Here is a 21,018-nt window from a genome sequence, read left to right on the forward strand (position 1 = left end):
GTTACATGTAGACCTAGAAAACAAAAAATCAAGGAGGAAAGCAGCAGACAGCAAGTGCAATGATTTACAGAATAGGATAAAAAATTCGGGCTCTACAGTAGAAATTACAGAGTAGGAGAAGAAGGATGCAGAATTGAAGGACCTGACAGAAAAACTGGCTAAAAGTAGTAAAAAAATTGTTGAGGAAAAAGCCAGTTTTCAAAAATTATACAAAAGTTATGAGTCTGTTGCTGCCGAAATGAGAAAATTACAGGACCTATTGGATCATGGGAAGGAAAAAGAAAAACATTTGCAAGAGGAAGTAGAGGAAGAAAGAAAAAAATGTGCACAAATGAAAGAAGACCTACCCAATGCAAATGATAAAATAAAAACTTTGGAGGATAGATTGAAAGATAATATGAAAAATACAATGAAGTATATACAAGAAAGCATTTGGCGGCAAATAATGCAAAGGAGTGAGAAGTTGTGTGAATGGTTTCAATTGACTGAAAGTATGAGACAATTTTTTTTTAAATCAAAGGGCACTATGAGAAGAGCACACATGTTTATTCAAAAGAGGAAATGGCAAAAAAGATTCTGAAAGTAGTCTACAATTCCAGTGACAACTACTTGGCATCCAAGGGAATTAAGAGCCACATTGTGTTACTACTTACTGAGTTGCCATTAGTTTTATGTCCAAATTCATTCTATATACTCTAGTTGGTTACTACTACCAAAATATGTTAGATCCCGGAGACAACTGAGAGGGGGGGGGGGGGTGAATCAGTTGTCTGCCAAAAACTTATTAACCGACTTAATGCTTAATACTGATGAACCAGTTAAGTATGCCAGTAGATAGTGTTAACAGTAAATTTCTATACCGGTAAGAATTAATGCATGAAACATAAACACAAAGTTATCCACAACACATGACACCAATATTTGTACGTGGAAACCTTGTAAGGGGAAAAACCACGGTGGGAAACCTTACCCACAATCAGATGACACTACTGCAGATAGTAAGTGTACAAAAAGGGGTCTGCACATGCAGAAAGGCCAATAGCCTAGAGCTCACTGCTCAAACACAAATGGGAGTCACACTGACTACAGTTGGATGGTTAAATCCAATAAGAATGTACTACACAAAATCGCATCTTCATATGCTAGATTTAGTACCAGTGTAATGCTGATATGCTTCTACAAAAACCTAACTTCACCTTCAAATGATGTCTTTGTGTATGCCTTTGCTTGATCTCGCATATACCTTCACTTGAATCTTTTTCGCACTCCACACTTGATCTTACAAATAAGATCTTACATTTATACCATACCCTAAGACCAATTTTAGTAGGTCGGCTCTACAAGATATTACAATAAAAATATTTTACAAATCATATAATATCCGATGCAATAACCGATTAAACATGTCGGCTTAATGCATTTATAACAATAATAAATCATCTCCATAGTGTGCCATGCTGATCTGGAAAAGATAAACCTGCTGGTGTAACCCTAGATAACCTAGACCAATTTGTCGGTAAAAGAAAATATGCAAATATGAATATACCAATGATTATTACTTCAAAATAAAGTGTCCACATGATGTCTTCGACATTACCAAGTGTCTTCCATATCATTCCAGGTACCAGTGAACATTGTATCCTGCCAGTTAACCATATACCAGTAACTGTTGCATAGATTACTGCTTGTCAGTGAATGTTTCTGGATCTCCAAAGTAGGTGTATTCAGTAGGTGTTGACATCAATGACAAAACCATACCAAAATACCAACAAAATATTTAGTCGGTAAACACAGAGCAGTCGGTTATAGAAGAAATTAGTCACAGAGCCTAGTATACACCGAGTTGTCTACTAAGTAACACTCTATGTCTACCGAGCAGCAAAAATGATATACCGAGTGAACACACACTGAGTGAAATGTGTTACCAGATTCATTGAACCTAGACACACATTGGAAACGTGTTACAAGATTGAGGAGTAGGGAATCATTATCACTTAGGAAATTGTACCTTAAAGATTTTGTATGATCTTGAGGTCATCTATCCAATGAAATATTTTGTATGGTTATTCATTCGATAAATCATGTTTGTAAGATCAAAGCAATGAACAAATCACTGCCATAAGAGATCTATTTATACTGCATGAATTAAGGATCAAATATATAGGTATATGAAACAAGACATGTGTAATAGATAAGGAAGCACTGAGTATTATGACTATTAGAGACACAGAGGTCACCGAGAAGGATTTCAAAGAAGAGTCAAGGAATAGAGTAAACAGAAGGGTTTACCGAGTTACTTTATGGATTACCGATGTATGCTATAAGCAAGGTAATCTCATTTTGAGCACATAGAATCTGCTATAACATTTTAGATGTAAAGTTGCAAATATTTGTAAAGATTTTATTGTAATATTTTGAGTTGTAAGAGAAACCATTAACAGGGTAAAAGACTCTAACAAAGTCTATAAATTGTAAAGCCTTTAACCAGGTGCAACATTTAGAATAAGTGTTGTAAAATCCTTTAGCAAGGTAGATCTAACGATCTTGATACTCCTAACAGGGTAAGCTATAAGAAATAGCTAAACATGTAGCTCTAACCAAGCAACCTTTATTATTGCAGTAGTGAAGTTGTGGGTACCATCCCCACCACATTTTTTCTCTCTAACCAAGAGTTTCTGCGTAACCAAAATATATGTGTTATGGAGTGAATCATGTATGATTGTTATTTATTTGTTTTAGCTTTATGTTATGTTACAAAATTTTTTGGTTTATGCTTAACAGTAAAGTTATTGTTGAAGAAAAGATTTGAAGTACTGATTCACCCCTCCCCTCTCAGTACATTAGCTTTCCATATTGGACCTAACAATTGGTATCAGAGCTTCAATCTTGGAAAAGGGATTAACAGCCTAAAGAAAAAGATCTTATCAATGGAAGACTATAAACAATCTTGGAGAATTGTGTATCTGCAAGAAGAGTTGGATCATGCTAATCAAGTGATTGCAGACACGCAAAGACAAATGCAAAAATCATTGAAAGTCAAAAGAAGATTGTCTGATGATTTGTAGGACTCTCAAGAGTTAGTGGAACAAATTGAGACATCATCTAAGAACAATATATCTGAAGAGACTGAAGAGATGATTGGAGAATTGAAAGAAAAGAACAAAGTACTGACTGATCAGCTAAAAGCAATGAAAAGAGAACATGAACATTTCAGCACACAGATGACTGAAAATATTGATGCATTGCGGAAAGCCAAGGATAAAGTAAGAGATCTAGAAAGAGAAAAACAACAGCTTGAAGCATTAGTATTTGAAAAGAATGATGAAATCACAAGGTTGACTGAGATTCAACAAAATCTGTCAGATCAATTGGGTTATGCACATCATGAAGCAAATCTGAAAGATGATGAGAATCAAGCATTAAAACTTGAACTATCAAGATTGACCGATGAACTTGAAACAGAGAAGAAATCCAAAGAAACATTGAAGAAGAGTTATGAAGCATCAAAGATGTTGGATGAGCAACTTAATACAAAAAGACCCAACAAAGTTGCAAGACTTAGTTACAAAGATAAAAAATCTACTGAGAAGGGAATCCACACTACCGAGAGAGGAGAATCATCAAAGCAAGCTAGAAAAAAGAAGAACATCAAAGGAAAGAAACTTATTTGCAACTACTGTGGAAAATAAGGACATACTGCCAACATGTGCCAAATCAGAAAAGGTAAGCAACCGAATGTCACAAGGTCTAATGGTTATTATTACAATTGCAATAAATATGGTCACACATATAACCAATGTAGGATAAAGTCTGGTAGCAATTATCAGAAGGCAAAATTCAAAGGGTTTTGTAAAAACTGCAATAGATATGGACATAGTACCAAGAAGTGTTGGTTTAAGAAAAAGAACTATATGTGGTCTGCACACCAAGAAAATACTAGAAGCTACCGAACTCACATAGATCCTGACCAACAATATACTGCAGTACCATGGGATTACAATACAAGGATATGGTGTGAATGTTGTGGAAGATATGGACATATAAGTGCCAAATACTTTATAAGGTTTGGAATGAACAACCGAAGATCATGGAGAAATCCTGGTATGGCATGATTTCATTGTCACAAAGTTGGACACTTGGCTAGAGATTGCAGAGATTAGCCTAGAGGAGACACTGAGGAAATAAAAGGCAAATTACAGATGATTTGGAAAAAGAAGGAAATTGTGTCAAATGAAGAAAGCACCTTATCTACTGAGTTAGGTGCACCTATTCCAAATTAATCGGTAAAGGTATGAAGGGACTGCATTCTCTCAAGGTTAAATCTTAACAGTTCCTATTTATCATGTACTTAATTCAAAATCTGCATAACTAAAGATGCATTAGGAAATTTGAAATTTTATCAAGTCTTTTGGAAGCCTGTCTAGTCGGTAAATATAGGAAGTTTGGCTACTCAGTAAAAGCATAAAAAGGAAGTGGTACAGAGTGCATTTAATGTTTTCTGACCTAACTACATGAAGCCCGATAAGGTATATTGTGTACTTAAAGATTTTGCATGGTCATTTTACACTTACCAAGTTTTCAAGAAAGCAAAGCAGAGCGATTCAAAGGCGATCAAACCTCCTTCGAAGCGAAATTCAAGGTATTTACATCAATCACAACGCATTGTCAAGCTAGTTTACCGATCATATCAGTTATGAATATCTGTTTTACATTTGTTAAGTGGAAAGCGTCTGTCATTTAAAAATTTTCAAACCCTAAGGATCTTTTGTTAAGTGATTATCCAAAATTTAAAATGGCACCTAAGATCCAGAAGCCCATTTTTTTTTATAACATTGAAAAGCCCTCACTGAAATACTCTCTAACTCCTAGAGTAGCATCTGAACCAGATGATAAAACTACATTTTCACTCATTCCGAATAGAGTTTTACTAGTTGAGGATGTCAGATTCTTCACTAAGTGTCGTGTTGAGGAACTAGGTCATGTTGAAATCAAGGACACATATGATGAATTGTGTGCCGATGGAAAACTAGATAACAAGTTTGAACACATGAAAAGTCAAGGGATTGACCGAAGCCCTAACCTACCCGTGAGTCTTCAAACCCCAGTGGGTTAAATTTGTTTTGAGTAGAGTTCATGATGACTTCATGTGGTTAGAGGAGCAACCATTCAAGATCACCAAGGAAATCGTCCACTTGATCACTGGTTACCCTATTTTTGATCATGCCCAAGCTCAGAAAATGATATCACAAAAGGAATTGATCACTTTAACTGGAGTTGAATCTAATTGCAGAGGACTGAAATTGAACAATGTGACAGATGCAGAGCTGAAGTTTGCCATTAGAGTAATAGGTTATTGTTTCTTTCAATCGGCAAGGGAAAACAATGTACCCTATGTAGCAGTCGATTTAGCATATAAAATTGTGAAGAAAGGAATGAAAATTGATCTATGCGAAGTATTGTTGAAAAACTTGTTTGAGAATCTAAACACCATAAGGAAGCTGAAGAAGAACAACTTGGCTAACACACTGAAGTTTGGATCACTTTTGGTATGCATATTTTTCTATTTTGAGAAATTCTTTCCATCCGTCGGTAATGTAGTTTGGGAGCTACACTGACCAATCACCCATCAAATCAATGACTTCATCAAACGGCTCGGTGATAACTTCAATGATATTATGGATGATTATTTTAGCAAGTTTCAAGAAAAGATGCATAACAGGTATAGAATTCCACCCAAGTTAGTAGAGAAATACAAGGATGATATATGCTTTGAAGTGGACACCGACTACTACTATGTCAATGTTGTGGAACCGAGAACTCAATCTTTGCCACCTATGGGTTATGAGATTGATTTTGACATCACACAACAGTAGATAGATGCTTTTCTTACATTACCAAGGAATGCTACCAAGCTAAGATACGGTACATATGAAGAAGTTAAAGAGAGAGTTAAGATGAGAATTGTAGTACCAAAGGCTACAAGGAAAGCAACAAAAATGATCAAGGCATTAACGGAGAAATTTGGAGAAGGTTCTTCCTCCACACCTATCAAGGGAACTCTAGTCATCACTAAGGAGGAATCTGAAGCCCAAGAGGCAGCTATTACATTGAGCACCGAGTTTCCTAAAGGAAAAATTTTGAAAAGGAAGAAACAGGATACATCAAAGGTATCACCGACTCCTTCAGTAAAGCGCCCAAACACGAGATCATCTGCAACATCACCGAGTAAGAAACCAAAGAATGTTTCTGCACCAAAGGTAACAAAAACTTATAAGAAATCTACTCGGAGACTCATTTTGACTAAAGAGTCCAGTGACACCGAATCTGAAGACAAAAGTAAATTTCAGATTGTCAAGAGTAAAAAGGAAGATGTAAATAGTGTTGATAATTTTTGTGCTAATCTGAAGCAATATGGTGGATTTGGATCATTCAGATATGTAAAATATGACTCCAGATCTGATGCAGAAAAGAGACAAATTGAAGAAGCCGTAATCTATACTCTTCTAAAATTCTGATTGGTCCCATTGGAAGTAACTAATTCTCTTCCAAAAGAATTGTATTTGCATATTGATAACAGGTGGAAATATGCCATGGACTCAGAAAAGAAGATGAGAGAAAGAAGTCTGGTACATCTCTTTCCAGACATGTCGGTAGATGAGATCAATGAACATCTGAAAAACCACCAGACAAACTTCCTAGTCAAGCAAAGAGCCTTGAAATTGATGAATGGCCTTTATCTAGATGTAGAGAATGAGACCAAGGAAAAATGGTAGGAAATCTTTCGAATCAAGAATGATAGTGAGCAAGTTGAAGTTGAAATAGTTGATGTCACCGAGCAAGATCCTGATATCACCGAGCAAGACCCTGCTGACACTATACAAATTGATGAGGATATCATGGACACTGAGGCACAAGAACATGAAATGATAGAAGGGAATGCATATGCCAAACTAGTATCCAGTGAGTCAGTTTTGTAACAAGTTCAGCCCTATCCTCCAGTCACTTAGCCTGTTTCAACCAAGGCCCCTCAGGATACTGAACAAGGAACAAAGGGTCACAAGTCTACAGAAGGAGAAGCTACTTCTTAGGCCACCAAGGAAAAGACTTCTCAAGCTCCTTCTAGCACTAAAAATGTTACAACTGAGACCCCGAGCAAGGATTCACCGAAGGCTACATCAGAGGTTCAAGAAATTGACAAAAGTGTTGCCTCTACCGAGCAACCTACCGAGGGTCAACAAGCCTCCCAAGCCATTGTATTAGTTCAACCGGTGAAAACTAAAGAAAAGAAAATGAAAAAGAATAGATTCAAATTAGATTTGTTAAAACCAATAGTGTTGCCAAATGTAGACATATCCAAATTAAAAGGACAAGCACTCATTAAATTCAGTCAACTATGCAATGCCAAAATAGAACAAGAGAAACAAATGGCTATTCAAAAGAAAAACAAAGTATTTCAGAAGGTGAAAGCACTCTTAACAGATATGCTACCTGAAGCTATAGTGTCAAAAGATGCAGCCATCCATATTCAACTGGATGAACTCCTCAATCAGATTGAGACATCTAGAGTAGATGCATCTGAATATTTGAGCAAATTGAAGGACAAAGAGCTCACTGCAAAAATGATTAAAGAGGTACAGAAAGCCATTGCTATTGGCAAAGTAAAACTTGTCAAATTTATTGTTGAGTTGTCCCCTCAACTCAAGCACATTCTTTATTTATTTCAAAAACACTGTACATTCTCTTTATTCATTAAAGATATCAAAAATAAAACAGAAGTGATGGAGAAAGAGATCACCGATCTCTCAAATAAGTTGACCCTATTTAGCATTTCTATACAAAGTTACAAAAGCTCATGGCTCAACAATTGGAACTTAGGAATGAAGAGCACAAAATAAGGATGGACATTATGACTCTTCAAACCTTATTCATTCCACACTTGTCCTCCATCCAAGAACAGATCAACAAGGCCACCTCCCTATCCACTCAACTAGAGGGAAGCACCTTAGATGGACTAATTTCACTATTAGTTGACATTACAACTCATAATTCACTCATGGATAGTGTCAAGGATGCCCTCTCTACCGCTCTTACCAATGCAAGGACAAAGTACAAATCCATTGTTGACTAGTTGCCTCCACTGAATGGTAACTAGTTTTGTTGTTTGTCAAAAAGGGGGAGTATAGTATCAAAGTATCAAAGGGTGAGTGTAGTATACATGGGGAGTATACCAAGCAGAATAGAGTATCCAAATGCACAGTTAATTTTGATAGGGGGAGCAGTGAACTGAGCAGTGACAATCGAGCAGTTAATATAGAATATTGATAACAGCGCATGCATAATCAGAGTTTTGTACAGTATATTGATAAGGGGAGTATATCTGAATATACTATTTTATTGACAAATGTATATACTATTTGATTAGTCAAATTTTGTAAGTATATAGATTTTTTGAGTTATGACTTTGAAAGGAGTTTTGTCAAACATTTCAAAACTAATGTCAAAAGGGGAGATTGTTACTACTTACTAAGTTGCCATTAGTTTTATGTCCAAAGTCATTCTATATACTCTAGTCAGTTACTACTACCGAAATATTCAGTTAGTAAGCACAGAGCAGTCGGTTATAGAAGAAAGTAGTCACAGAGCCTAGTATACACTGAGCTGTCTACCGAGCAACACTCTATGTCTACCGAGAAGCAAAAATGATATACTAAGTGAACACACACTGAGTGAAACGTGTTACTAGATTCATTGAACCTAGACACACATGGGAAACGTGTTACAAGATCGCGGAGCAAGGAATCATTATCACTTAGGAAATTGCACCTTAAAGATTTTGTATGATCTTGAGGTCATCTATCCAATGAAATATTTTGTATGGTTATTCATTCGATAAATCATGTTTGTAAGATCGAAGCAATGAACAGATCACTGACATAAGAGATCTATTTATACCACATGAATTAAGGATCAAATATATAGGTATATGAAGAAAGACATGTGTAATAGATAAGGAAGCACTAAGTATTGTGACTATTAGAGACATAGAGGTCACCGAGAAGGATTTCAGAGAAGAGTCAAGGAACAGAGTAAATAGAAGGGTTTACCGAGTTACTTTATGGATTGCTAAGGTGTGCTATAAGCAAGGTAATCTTATTTTGAGCACATAGAATCTGCTATAACATTTCAGATGTAAAGTTGCAGATATTTGTAAAGATTTTATTGTAATATTTTGAGTTGTAAGAGAAACTGTTAACAGGGTAAAAGACTCTAACAAAGTCTATAAATTGTAAAGCCTTTAACCAGGTGCAACATTTAGAATAAGTGTTGTAAAATTCTTTAGCAAGGTAGATCTAACGATCTTGATACTCCTAACAGGGTAAGCTATCAGAAATAGCTAAACATGTAGCTCTAATCGAGCAACCTTTATTATTGTAGTAGTGAAGTTGTGGGTGCCATCCCCACCATAGTTTTTCTGTGTAACCAAAAGTTTCTGTGTAAAAAAAATATATGTGTTATGGAGTGAATCATGTATGATTGTTATTTATTTGTTTTAGCTTTATGTTATGTTACAAAAGTTTTTGGTTTATGCTTAACAGTAAAGTTATTATTGAAGAAAAGATTTGAAGTACTGATTCACCCCTACCCTCTTAGTACATTAGCTTTCCAAAAAAAGAAAAATAATTTGATTAAACTTGGTTTACCTATGCCTGTTGACACATCAAATAAATTCATTGGAGAAGAAGCTTACAAAAAAAGCATGGAGATAAAAATGAAGTCTGATTTAGACTTGCTTCCAAAGGACACAACTCCCAAAAGCTTTCTGGAATTCATCCAACCATTTACAACTCTAAATTCGGTATTAGATGAAACAGTGATGTCAAGTAAATCTTCTAAATATGGAATTTTGATGAAGTTGGAGTTGACTTTCCATAGTTTACAGAATATTGACCTTCCATCAGATGAAGAGTGGAGCACCCTACAAAAACGGGCACAAAATTCTTAAGAATCATAGTATGTATTGCACAATTTTCTTCTTTTATTCTTAATTTCAAGGTTTTATGTATTTTTTGTTTGTTGTTTTGCTAATCCAACCTATGAATCTATGATGCACTTGCTATTGATATTTTGCTAATCTAGGCTATGAATCTATTTTATGAATAGGAAAAAAATAGCACTCGCTATTGCTATTTTGCTAATCCAGTAGCCAGCCTATGAATCTATGACGCATAGTGCAAAACTTCAGCCAGTAAATTTGTATTCTCAAATTCTCCCTTGCTTTAACATTTATGCATTTCTCTATTTCTAATTAGTAGGTTTTAGGCACTACTATTATCTATGTTTAATTTGTCATAGCGTGAATTAATATTTAATTTTGACCTTTGTTTTTTGAAAAAGGAGACATCAAACATGTAGCAGATGTTAAATTGCTAATATTGCCTATGATGGCCATATAAACATGTGCTGAGTTTGTGATTTTGATGTTCAGTGTTCACATGTTGCAAACTTGCAATTTGACTTGAAGCTGTTGTTGCTCCCTTGTTTATATAAAAGGGAATTCAGGGTCATTTTCAATTTTGCAAAGGGTTCTGAAACTTTGTATTCACTTTTACAATTGGCATGGAGAATCACACAGATTGGTGTATTACTATTGAATGAATTGTATCATATGGCTATATTTTGCAAGAATTAATGAAAATCTAAGTTCTTGACATGTGTATTACTATTGAATAAATTGTATCATATGGTTCTGAAATGTATCACACAAATTTGAGACTCAAACATGTATAAATAAACAATAAACATCTCTATATCAATAAACACATTATGGTTTTTTTTTTTATTATGTTATTTTAAATCTGGAAATAGAAAGTTGAAAAATACAATTACAAATCAATATTAAATTGTAATTGCAAAAAGTAATATGCTTTTGTAATATGAATGATGAGATACAGTAATAAGATTAATAAATGATAGTTCTAATACTTAATGTTAAGTACAGATGCCAAGCTAATAAGATGAGGGGGGGGTGAATCATACAAACTTAATCTTCCATAAAAACAACAGATTCAACCTCGGTAACATATGCTTCAGCAATATAACCAAAACTGCTAAACATGCAAACTCATAAGCACATAAACATCATAACACTAATAACACCAGATTTAACATGGAAACCCAAATAGGGAAAAACCATTGTGGGATTTTGGACCCACTAAGAAATATACTCTTCTAGAGTATGCTCAATTAAAAGCAAATCCTATTAAAGATTACAAACACATTGCTAGATATGACTCGGTTAAGGGATTTCCCTCAGATCTGTTAGGATCTTCACCTTGTTAGAAGTGACGTTGTTAAAGGATTTCAAACACTCAATCAAAATGTCACATTGCTAGAGGGTTTTACAAATAAGACTATTAAGTCCACTCGGTTAAGAGATTTTCTGTCACTTTACAAAATAACAGTAATAAAAATCTATCTGCAACTTCACATCTAAAAATGCTAAAGTAGATTCTTATTTGCTCAATACAATCTAGACATAGAACTAATCTTGTCCATCTGCTGGGCTCTATACTCTGTTATTCAAATAGGTCTTCAAGCTTCTATGCTCAGTAATCACTATGTAGCATCCATGTGCATACACTTGCCCGCATACATTGTTTATCAATAGTTCCTTATTTTTAAACAATTTTCCAACCACTTAATCTCCTTGATCACATATCCCATGATCAATCATATCCATCAGATCTTCAAACTTGACCAGGTTTAATGTATCCTTTGATCTGAAAATGTTTTACCCCACCTTGGAACTTGCATACATTTCTTGGAACTTGTGCTAGGGTATTACGGTTCAATCTGAGCTGTAGATCTTCCTGTCGATTTTCCTTTGCCATAGATTCTTAACAAACTTCATGCATGACATACCAATCATTTAATCATAGCCAGCTCATCAGCTTCCTTAATTAAATAATGCTTTTATTCATTCAATGCATTATGTTATTACTCAGTTGCAACTTGGTAAATACTGAACTTCACTCGATAGACATATCACCTTCATTAATCGATAGCGATAACCTTAGGGTTTACCGACTAGGTTCCTTAGGGTTTACCGACTAGGTTCTTTGCTCGGTAACATAGTATAGTATTAACCTTACAATCAATAACATATGTAGGATATCAAAACAATCTAAACATCATGATCTCATCATTGTCCAACTTGGTAATAGTTGCCCATTGAATAACTTATTCCTCCCCTTATTCATCACATTCTTTCTGTGTCTTTTACCGACATCTTTGTACTCAGCAATTCATACTTCTCAAGATATGGCAACATCATACTGAATTAGAAAATCAATTTCTTGACATCAATGACAAAATAATAATATTAAGACAGTAAACATCCTTAATCAGTTATATCCATAATCATCAACAACCTTCTCAATATCCTTATTGAAATGCCAACAATCTCCCTTCTCTGTTATAATGCCAACAATCTCCCCCTTTGGCATTGAGGGCAAAACCAATTGATTTGATCTAATTGATTTAGATTACTGTGAGATTCTGAAATGTTGAAATGTTCTCCTCCTGTCATCAGTCTTCTCCCCCATACATTAGTCTTCTCCTCTTTTCTTCAGTCTTCTCCCCCTTTGACAACAATGCCAAAAAGTAAAGAACTAAAAAATAATTTCTTCCTATATGAAGTGATTTCCTGTTGTTATGTGTCAACTTAGTCTCGGTCAAAGCATTTTGTCTTCAATTCCTATTCCTTGTATTTGTTTCCTGCACACCTTTAGAAAACATCCTAAAGTGTGTAAATCAGCATCAACTCTTAAAAGATATTTTGTAGAGTCATCGAATTGGTTCTTTCACCAAACTCGGCCAGTGAATGGAAGATAGGGGTAGGACCCCTAACTTACTTCTGAGATACTCAAAAGTGTCCCTTGGTAGTGGCTTGGTGAAGATATCTGCTATTTGTTCCTTTGTGCTAACATACTCCAACACCACTTTCTTCTCTTGAGCTTCTTCTTTAAGATAATGATATTTGATAGAGATGTGCTTTGTCTTAGAGTGCATAACAAGATTCTTTGAAATTTTTATGGCACTAGTATTGTCACAGAATATAGTTATTGGCTCGGTAACTTGCTCATTTATACCTTCCAATAGTTGTTTGATCCATGCTATGTTGGTGCAATTCAATGTTGTAGCAACGTATTCAACTTCTGCTGTTGACTGTGAAATGCATCCTTGTTTCTTGCTAAGCCAACTCACTAGTCTTTCTCCTAAAAAGAAAGCTCCTCCACTTGTGCTTTTTCTGTCATCAATGTTGCCTACCCAATCAGCATCGGTATAAACTTTTAAATCAAAAACATTTCCTTTCTGATATACTAAGCCATAATCCTCAGTGCCTTTCAAGTATCTGAAAATTCTCTTGATTGCTCTCATGTGTGTTTCCTTAGGATTTGCAGAGAATCTTGCAACTATAACTACTGCATGTGCTATGTCTGGCCTACTATGAACAACATATTGTAGCTTTCCAATCATGGATCGGTAAAGTATCTGATCAACAGATGCAAATTCATCATTCTTTGATAATTTACATTTGGTAGTCATAGGAGTACTTACTGGTTTTGAATCCTCCATTCCAAATTTCTTCAAGATTTCCTTTATGTACTTGGACTGAGTAATGAAAATCTCATCTTTCATTTGCAGTATTTGTAAACCTATAAAATACTTTATCTCACCGATTAATGACATCTCAAATTCTTTGCTCATTTCATTTCCAAAGTTCTTGCATAGAGAGTCATTTCCACAAAAGATAATATCATCAACAAATATGGCTGAGATCAGTATTCCATTTTCATCATTCTTCATGTACATGTTGTTGTTTTCACTTGTTCTTATAAAACCAATCTTGATTAAATAAGAGTGCAATCTTTCATACCATGCTCTAGGTGCTTGTTTCAGACCATATAAAGCTTTGTTCAATTTACATACCTGATCTTTATTCTTGTCTTCAACAAATCCTTCAGGTTGTTCAATAAAAACTTCTTCTTCTAATATACCATTCAGAAATGCAGATTTGACATCCATTTGATATACCTTGAAATTCTTGTAAGTAGCATATGCCAACAATGTTCTTACTCCTTCAAGTCTTGCCACAGGTGCAAAAGTCTTGCCATAATCAATTCCTTCTTCTTGGGCATAACCTTTGCAAACTAATCTTGCTTTATTTTGAATGACCTCACCTTTTTCATTGAGCTTGTATCTGAAAATCCACTTTGTACCGATTACATTTTTGTCCTTCAGTCTTGGGACCAGTGTCCATGTGTCATTCTTCTTGATTTGATCAATCTCTTCTATCTTAGCATTTATCCAATCTTCACTTTTAAATGCCTCTTTCACTATCCTCAGTTCAAATTCAGATATTAGACATGTGTTCTATCTCAGTTTGTTCCTTGTCATCACTGGATCATCCTTATCTCCTATAATCTGACTTGATGCATGATGTCTTCTGATATACTTGGCTAATATAGGCTTGGTAGGCTCTATATGATCTTCCTCATCACTCGGTAACTGGATATTCTCTTCATTTTCTTCAACAGTTCTCCCGGTAAGACTTATCAGTTGTGATGAATACTAAGAGGGGGGGTGAATTAGTATACCAAAAATCTTTGCACTTAAACACTTTGCAAGACTGACAGTAAACCGGTAAACCAATTTAGCAGACAAACCAGTTAAAAAACATGCAAACCAAATAGCTAATAATGTATTCACCCACAGAAGCACAAACACCATAACACATGAGATTTTGACATGGAAACCCAAATGGGAAAAACCACAATGAGATGGAACTCACAAGTAACTATCTGCAGAATAGAAACCAGATCGGTTAAGGTCTTACAACATTCTTTACCAGAGCAGATCCTATTAGGAATCTCAATCTCTATTAGGAAATAAGTCCGATTAAAGACTACCTTGCTAGAGGATTTTAGATCCACATATGTGAACCACCTTGTTACAGGATTTACAAGAGGCTTTTGGGCCTACCCAGTTAAGGGCTACAGACTTGTCGAAGATGTGAGTAATCAACAAGTGAGTGATCTAGCAAATAGCACAGATTGCTTGGTTAGATCCTTGATAGCTCGATCTTAATGCATTATAACATTACTTCAGTCTTCTACACATTCATACTCTCTCTAACTCCTCAGCTACCTTGAACCCTAGCAACAACATCAACCTCAACAATAACAACCTTAGAACCCTAGACATGATGTCCTTATAAAGGAATCTGATTTCATGTCGGTCCAATAGGATTACAATACAATTTCCTAGGTTCAATGCATCTGGACATATCTGGTAACACGACACAAAAAGCACCACCAGAGAGTCAGCAATGTCAAATGATCGGTGGATGGTAACTCATCACAGAGTATTACTGGTTCATACAAAATACCAATTGCCAGTTTGTTAAAATGAAGACTGGTAAAAATGTGTTATGCCATTTTAATCCCTCGTACCGCTTGGTATCCATGAACCGCTTGGGGTCGACATGCCGCTTTAGACCGGTAAACACATTCTGCAAAACATCAATAGTCTAAAGACTATAATACAACATACCGGTTGGAACAAATACCGGTTGTGCTCTAACTCACACATATAAAGAGGATCTTAATGCAAGTGTGTGTCCATCAATGATAATCACAACATGAACATCAAAAATGCCAACAATCTTCCCCTTTGGCATTGATGGCAACACTTAGGAAAATAAAATTTTGACATCTAAGTGTTTTACAACAAAAACATTCCATTAGCAAAATTGTTCCCCCTAAGCATATACATTATCCCTTTAACAATACGATGTATAACAATTTTGCATATAGAGCATAAACATTGAGATATTGGAGCATATATCAAAGCATATAGCAAAATTTTAAATCCAGATACTTCTCCCCTATACTTCTCCAAAATAGATAGAGTACTTCTCCCCCTTTGCCAACAATGACAAAGTACCGCTAAACAACCTTGCTTCCATTTGATATTAAAGTAATAAAAGTTTATGACAACAAGGAATAATACTTGTCAAAAATAGATTTATAGTCCTGCAAGAATTGTTTCATCGATAGAGACCAGGACTCAAGTGGGGAGGTGGCTACTTCTTTCTCTTTTTGCATCTGGGAGACTTGTTCTTCCATGGCATCAATTGTGCTCATCTCCTATGTAACTGTCAAAGCATCCAGGTTCAGATAACACTTCTGAAGAATTTGCAGATGTGGGAGTAGAACCTGTTGTAGCTCCTACAAATCTCTAGACCCTATGTTGATCTCTTGCTCCATTTTGGCTGACTGGATGTGAAACCGGTGAACGGTTTGCCCATAAGTTGCAAAGGAATCATAAGGCATCTTGAATGTGCTCATGTAGGACTGTAAGTCTGTTTAAAGCTTTTTCTTCTGAGCAAGCACATCATCATAGAACAGATGGGGTTGACAAATTTTTCTAAGTAGCAAATTCCCCTCATCTAGAGCATCCCTTATATCCTTTTGTTCTTTCTTCAGTTCAGTCCAGAGCTCATTCAACTTCTTCACCAGAGCTATATTAAGAGCTTTCTGATGCTCCTTCTTGACATTAGCCTCTGCTACCTCTTCAAGGCTCTGCACCTGATCATCTACTACTGTGCATAGGAGCTTAAGTCTAGCTAGTGATGAATCGGTGTTTGGAAGATTTGTATCGAGTATCAAACCGGTAAGCGTATCCACAGCTGCATGGATTACATCCTACTCCTTCTTTCATCGAATGATTTCAAGGCACTCTTGAGCTACCTTGATGCTCTGCATTAGCTCCATTTCACTTGCAAACTAGAAATATAAGACTGGTGAGATCAGCTAGTTTAGCTTGACTCCCGGTTGCCTACGGAGTCTCCATCTGGGTGCTCTTCACTGCTTCTCCTGCCTTGATCTCTTTCACTTTCTTCTTCTCCACTTCTCTCCTCTTCTCTACTTCCTTGTCCTCCTCAGCCTTTTTCTTTTCTACTTCCTTTTTCTTCTCCTGTTCCTTATCTTCTTCTTCCCACTTTTTCCTCTTTGCTTCCTTCTTCTTCTTCTCCTCTTCATCTTTCTTCTTTTTCTCCTCTTCATCCTTTTTCTTCTTTTTGTCTTCTTCCTTATTCTTCTTCTCCTCTTCATCCTTTTTCTTCTTTTCTTCTTCTTCCTTTTTCTTCTTCTCCTCTTCATCCTTTTTCTTCTTTTCTTCTTCTTCCTTTTTCCGCTTCTCTTCTTCTTCCTTTTTCCACTGCTCGGCCTCTTCCTTTGCCGCTTCCTGTCTATCCTTGACTTTCTTCTCCTATTCAGCCTGTTGCTCTTGTCCTATTACCTCAAATGGTATTTCCTGAGTAACATCTTCTTCATCCAGGGCATCAACATCAATAGTGTTGACCAGTTCATCAATTGAATTTCCTTCATCATCGAGTACTTCACCTGGTTTGGATATAACCGGTTCTTTCTCAGCTTGTCGGTTGGCTTCAGCCACTCGATGCATCTTTCAAGCATCTAGAGCATGAGTGTGTGTATCCTTGAGCACTTCCTTACCTTTTCCTTCCAGTAACAGGAGTCTTCTTCTTCTCATGAAGAAAAGACCTTTATATTTGTTCATTATATCGAACAGTTCCAAATTTGATACATCAGGAAAATGTTCAGCAAAATTTTTTTCTCTCATTTCCTATTCCTGCTCTATGGCAATGCGCCATTTATTGTCTAAGAACTTAAAAAAGAATCCGCTGTTTCAAATCTAATTTCTGAAGGGGATCGGTCATTAACACATAAATATTGAATTGTTTCTTTTTCCATGGCCTCCTTTTCATCATCATTAAAGTCATCAAAATAATTAATTAAATCATTCAATACTTTTCTCCTAATGTTTTTGATAGTTCTTTGACAATGTGTCAAAGTTTTGTAGGAGGAGATATTAATATTTACCGGTGCAGATGATGTCGGTTCATTCTTTGTCTTCTTTCTTATTTGTCTCGCCTTCTTGGGCTGCTCCTCAAACATAGTTTCTTTTGAGTCCAGAGAGTTGCTTTTTGTCTTCCTTTTCCTCTCAAAGACTTTAGCCGATACTGCTTCCGATTTCTTTTTGGCTGGTGACCGCTTGGTCACTATTGGAGTTGCAGTAGTAACCGGTGATGATGCTGCAGGCACTGCCTTTGCCTTCTTTACTGCAGGTTCTTTTCCTTTCTTCGCAAAGGGTTCCTCGACCGGTGTAACCCTTTCCAGATAGGTTTTGTTCCTCTTTTCCTTAGGATCAAAAGGTGAGGCAATAAGGTTAGAGGCATACCCTTCCAACATATTGTACATCACCTCATAGCCCATTGGCTACACTTCTTCCATTCTAGGCTCAATAGCCTCCATTATGCATTTGTCCACTTGGATGGTGAAACAGATGTCATCTTCATATTTCTTGATGATATCAACTGAGATCCTCATCCTTTGGCTCATTTTTTATCTGAACTCATCAAAATACTTGTTTAGAACTATAGGATAACCGGTTCCCACTGCTTACAAACTTTCCTTTATCTATTTGGTAACCGGTTGGTCCGCAGACCACTGAATGTCTCCCACTCCTGGGAAGTATCCTTGAAAGTAAAAGAACAACCCAACCAATAGTTGTCCAAACTTGAACCTCAGTGCATTATCTTGTTTGATTGATTTTAGGTTCAATAGGAGTTGCCTCTGCATATTGGTGCATAGGTCAAATGATGCATCCTCCTTTATCATCCGGTAAGTGGCATTTACCGCTATAGCAGATATAGAGTTAATTTTGTTGGCTGAGAACATCCGATAACCATTCACCAGATCATCCTTGATTGAAATGACTTTCATGCCATGTGAGTCACTCATTGAACCGGTGAGCTTGGACATTTCAGTTTTGCTAACCGTTCTTAGGGCTGGCACATCCCCTATATTGCAAAAACCAGTGACTACATGAATTGCCGACGTGATATCATGCATCCTCTCTAGGTACATCTTGTCACTGTGGACGCTGCTCAAAATTATCCTTATGTGATCTTCTATAAAATCTTCCAGGAAGTAGACAACATTGTGGAGTTTCTTCTTCTCCAAGATATTATACTTCGGTTTGATTTTCTTATCCTTGCCACAAAACAAACCTAACTGGGAGTGGATAGCTAGAGACCCTAGGTCTTCAATCTTATAGTCTATGTAGTCAAAAATTCCCTCTTCTACTATCACACCAGCTGGAAATTGTGATAGGGCATTATACTTGGACTTTCGTTGAATAAAAATTTCAGATTCAATAGATGCACTAGAACTGGTATGAGATGTGGAAGCCATGATAGAAATTTTAAGAACTTCAAGAAATACCTATTTAAAACACATGAATTTAGGGCTTTCCAATTCTCCTTCGCTCCACACTTCGTCGGTTGCTGAATCACCGCTTTGTGTTCTCCACTTGACCGTTTGCAGTTTGAGTTTGAATCTCCTTCGCAGTTTGTCAATTTCTCAAGATCTCAGCTCAAATCGCCTTTTCGTCACTCTGCTCTTTGAAAAACCTTTCTTCGCTCGAAAATAGATAGTGAGAAACAATTTGAAAAATGCCTTTAAACTTATCTCTCACCTATCGCTATTAATGCTCCTCTATTAGGGCATAAAGGCTAATTTGCCTTTTTATCGTTTCCGGTTTTCTGCCAAATGACAGGCATCGCACACTGGTTAAGGTCTTTTACCGATGTTAACCAGGGGTTCGAAACATTTTGCTTTTTCCTCCCCCTAAGCTTTTTTGAAGCCTAGTTTGTTGGTTCCGTGATTTCCACACTAGGTGCAGAAACTGATTCCTCTTGTAACACTACTGGTTTCTTCTTCCAGGTTTTGTTCATATCCGCTTGAATTGTTTGAACATCAATATCTCCTTTCGAAGTGACTGGTATATCATCAGATATGTTCGTTCTTGATCTACAAAATCTGACAGTGTGACTCGGTTTGTTGCAGTGATAGCAGACCAATCCAGGTGCTCTCCAAGGTCCATTGTTCATGTTTCCATTCTTCCTTCTGCATGCTGCAGCAGTGTGACCATGATCATGACAAATCCAACAGTTTTCTCTCCATCTGGTTGTCGCTTGATAGCCACTGCTTCTTGGCTGATGATTGAAGACATTAAATAGGTTGTGATTCCGGTTCACAAAAGGTTCAGGACCAACTCCTTGGGTCATCTGAGGATATCTTCCAATGTCATTCATGATAGACCTGCATTCAAATGCTCTATGCCCATACTTGTTGCATGCATAATAGTTACCATTGAATCTATAGGATCTAGGCTTATCATTTAGGAAATAAGGAAAATTGTTGTAAGCCTTACTCCTACACACATTTGCAGTATGTCCTTCTTTAAGACAGTTAAAGCAAATAGGTTTAAACTTTTGCTTACCTTTATCCTTTGATGTCGGTTGTTTCTTTGATGCTTTAGCATTTGTACCAGAGGTATCACCTTCCTCATGACCGTAATAACCAAGTCCATTGGTATTCTTGACCAGTTTGGCAGATTCAAGCTTTTGCTCAAGCTTGACAGTACTCTTGTTGAACTTAGCAAGTATTTCCTTTGACTCAGAGAGTTCTTTGGAAATAGCAACATTTGCTTCCATCAGGTTTTCATTCTCAGAGATGGCACTGTTCAGTTCACCTTGCATGTCATCCTTTTCCACTTTGCTAGCATGGAGTTGAGCAATTAGGGCACTGATCTCTTGTTTCAGCTTGGAGATCTCATGATCTCTTTCTTTCACCAGATCTTCAGCTTTCCTCCGGTTTTCAAGCTCTTGACACATCTAAATAGTCAGTCCTTCCAACTCCTTTCTCAGGTTGGAGTTTGATTCATTCAACTTATTTACTTCTGCAATTAGGGCTTCCATGTCTGCTTCATCTGTGGAACTATTTTCAGATAGCTCCATCAGCTTTTCTGCATGTTCTCTCCTTTTTTCTTGAGATGCCTTGTATTTGACCATAAGATCATCATAGGCTT

The sequence above is a fragment of the Cryptomeria japonica genome, chromosome 6, assembly GCF_030272615.1.
Source record: "Cryptomeria japonica chromosome 6, Sugi_1.0, whole genome shotgun sequence".
NCBI classification, from domain to species: domain Eukaryota; kingdom Viridiplantae; phylum Streptophyta; class Pinopsida; order Cupressales; family Cupressaceae; genus Cryptomeria; species Cryptomeria japonica.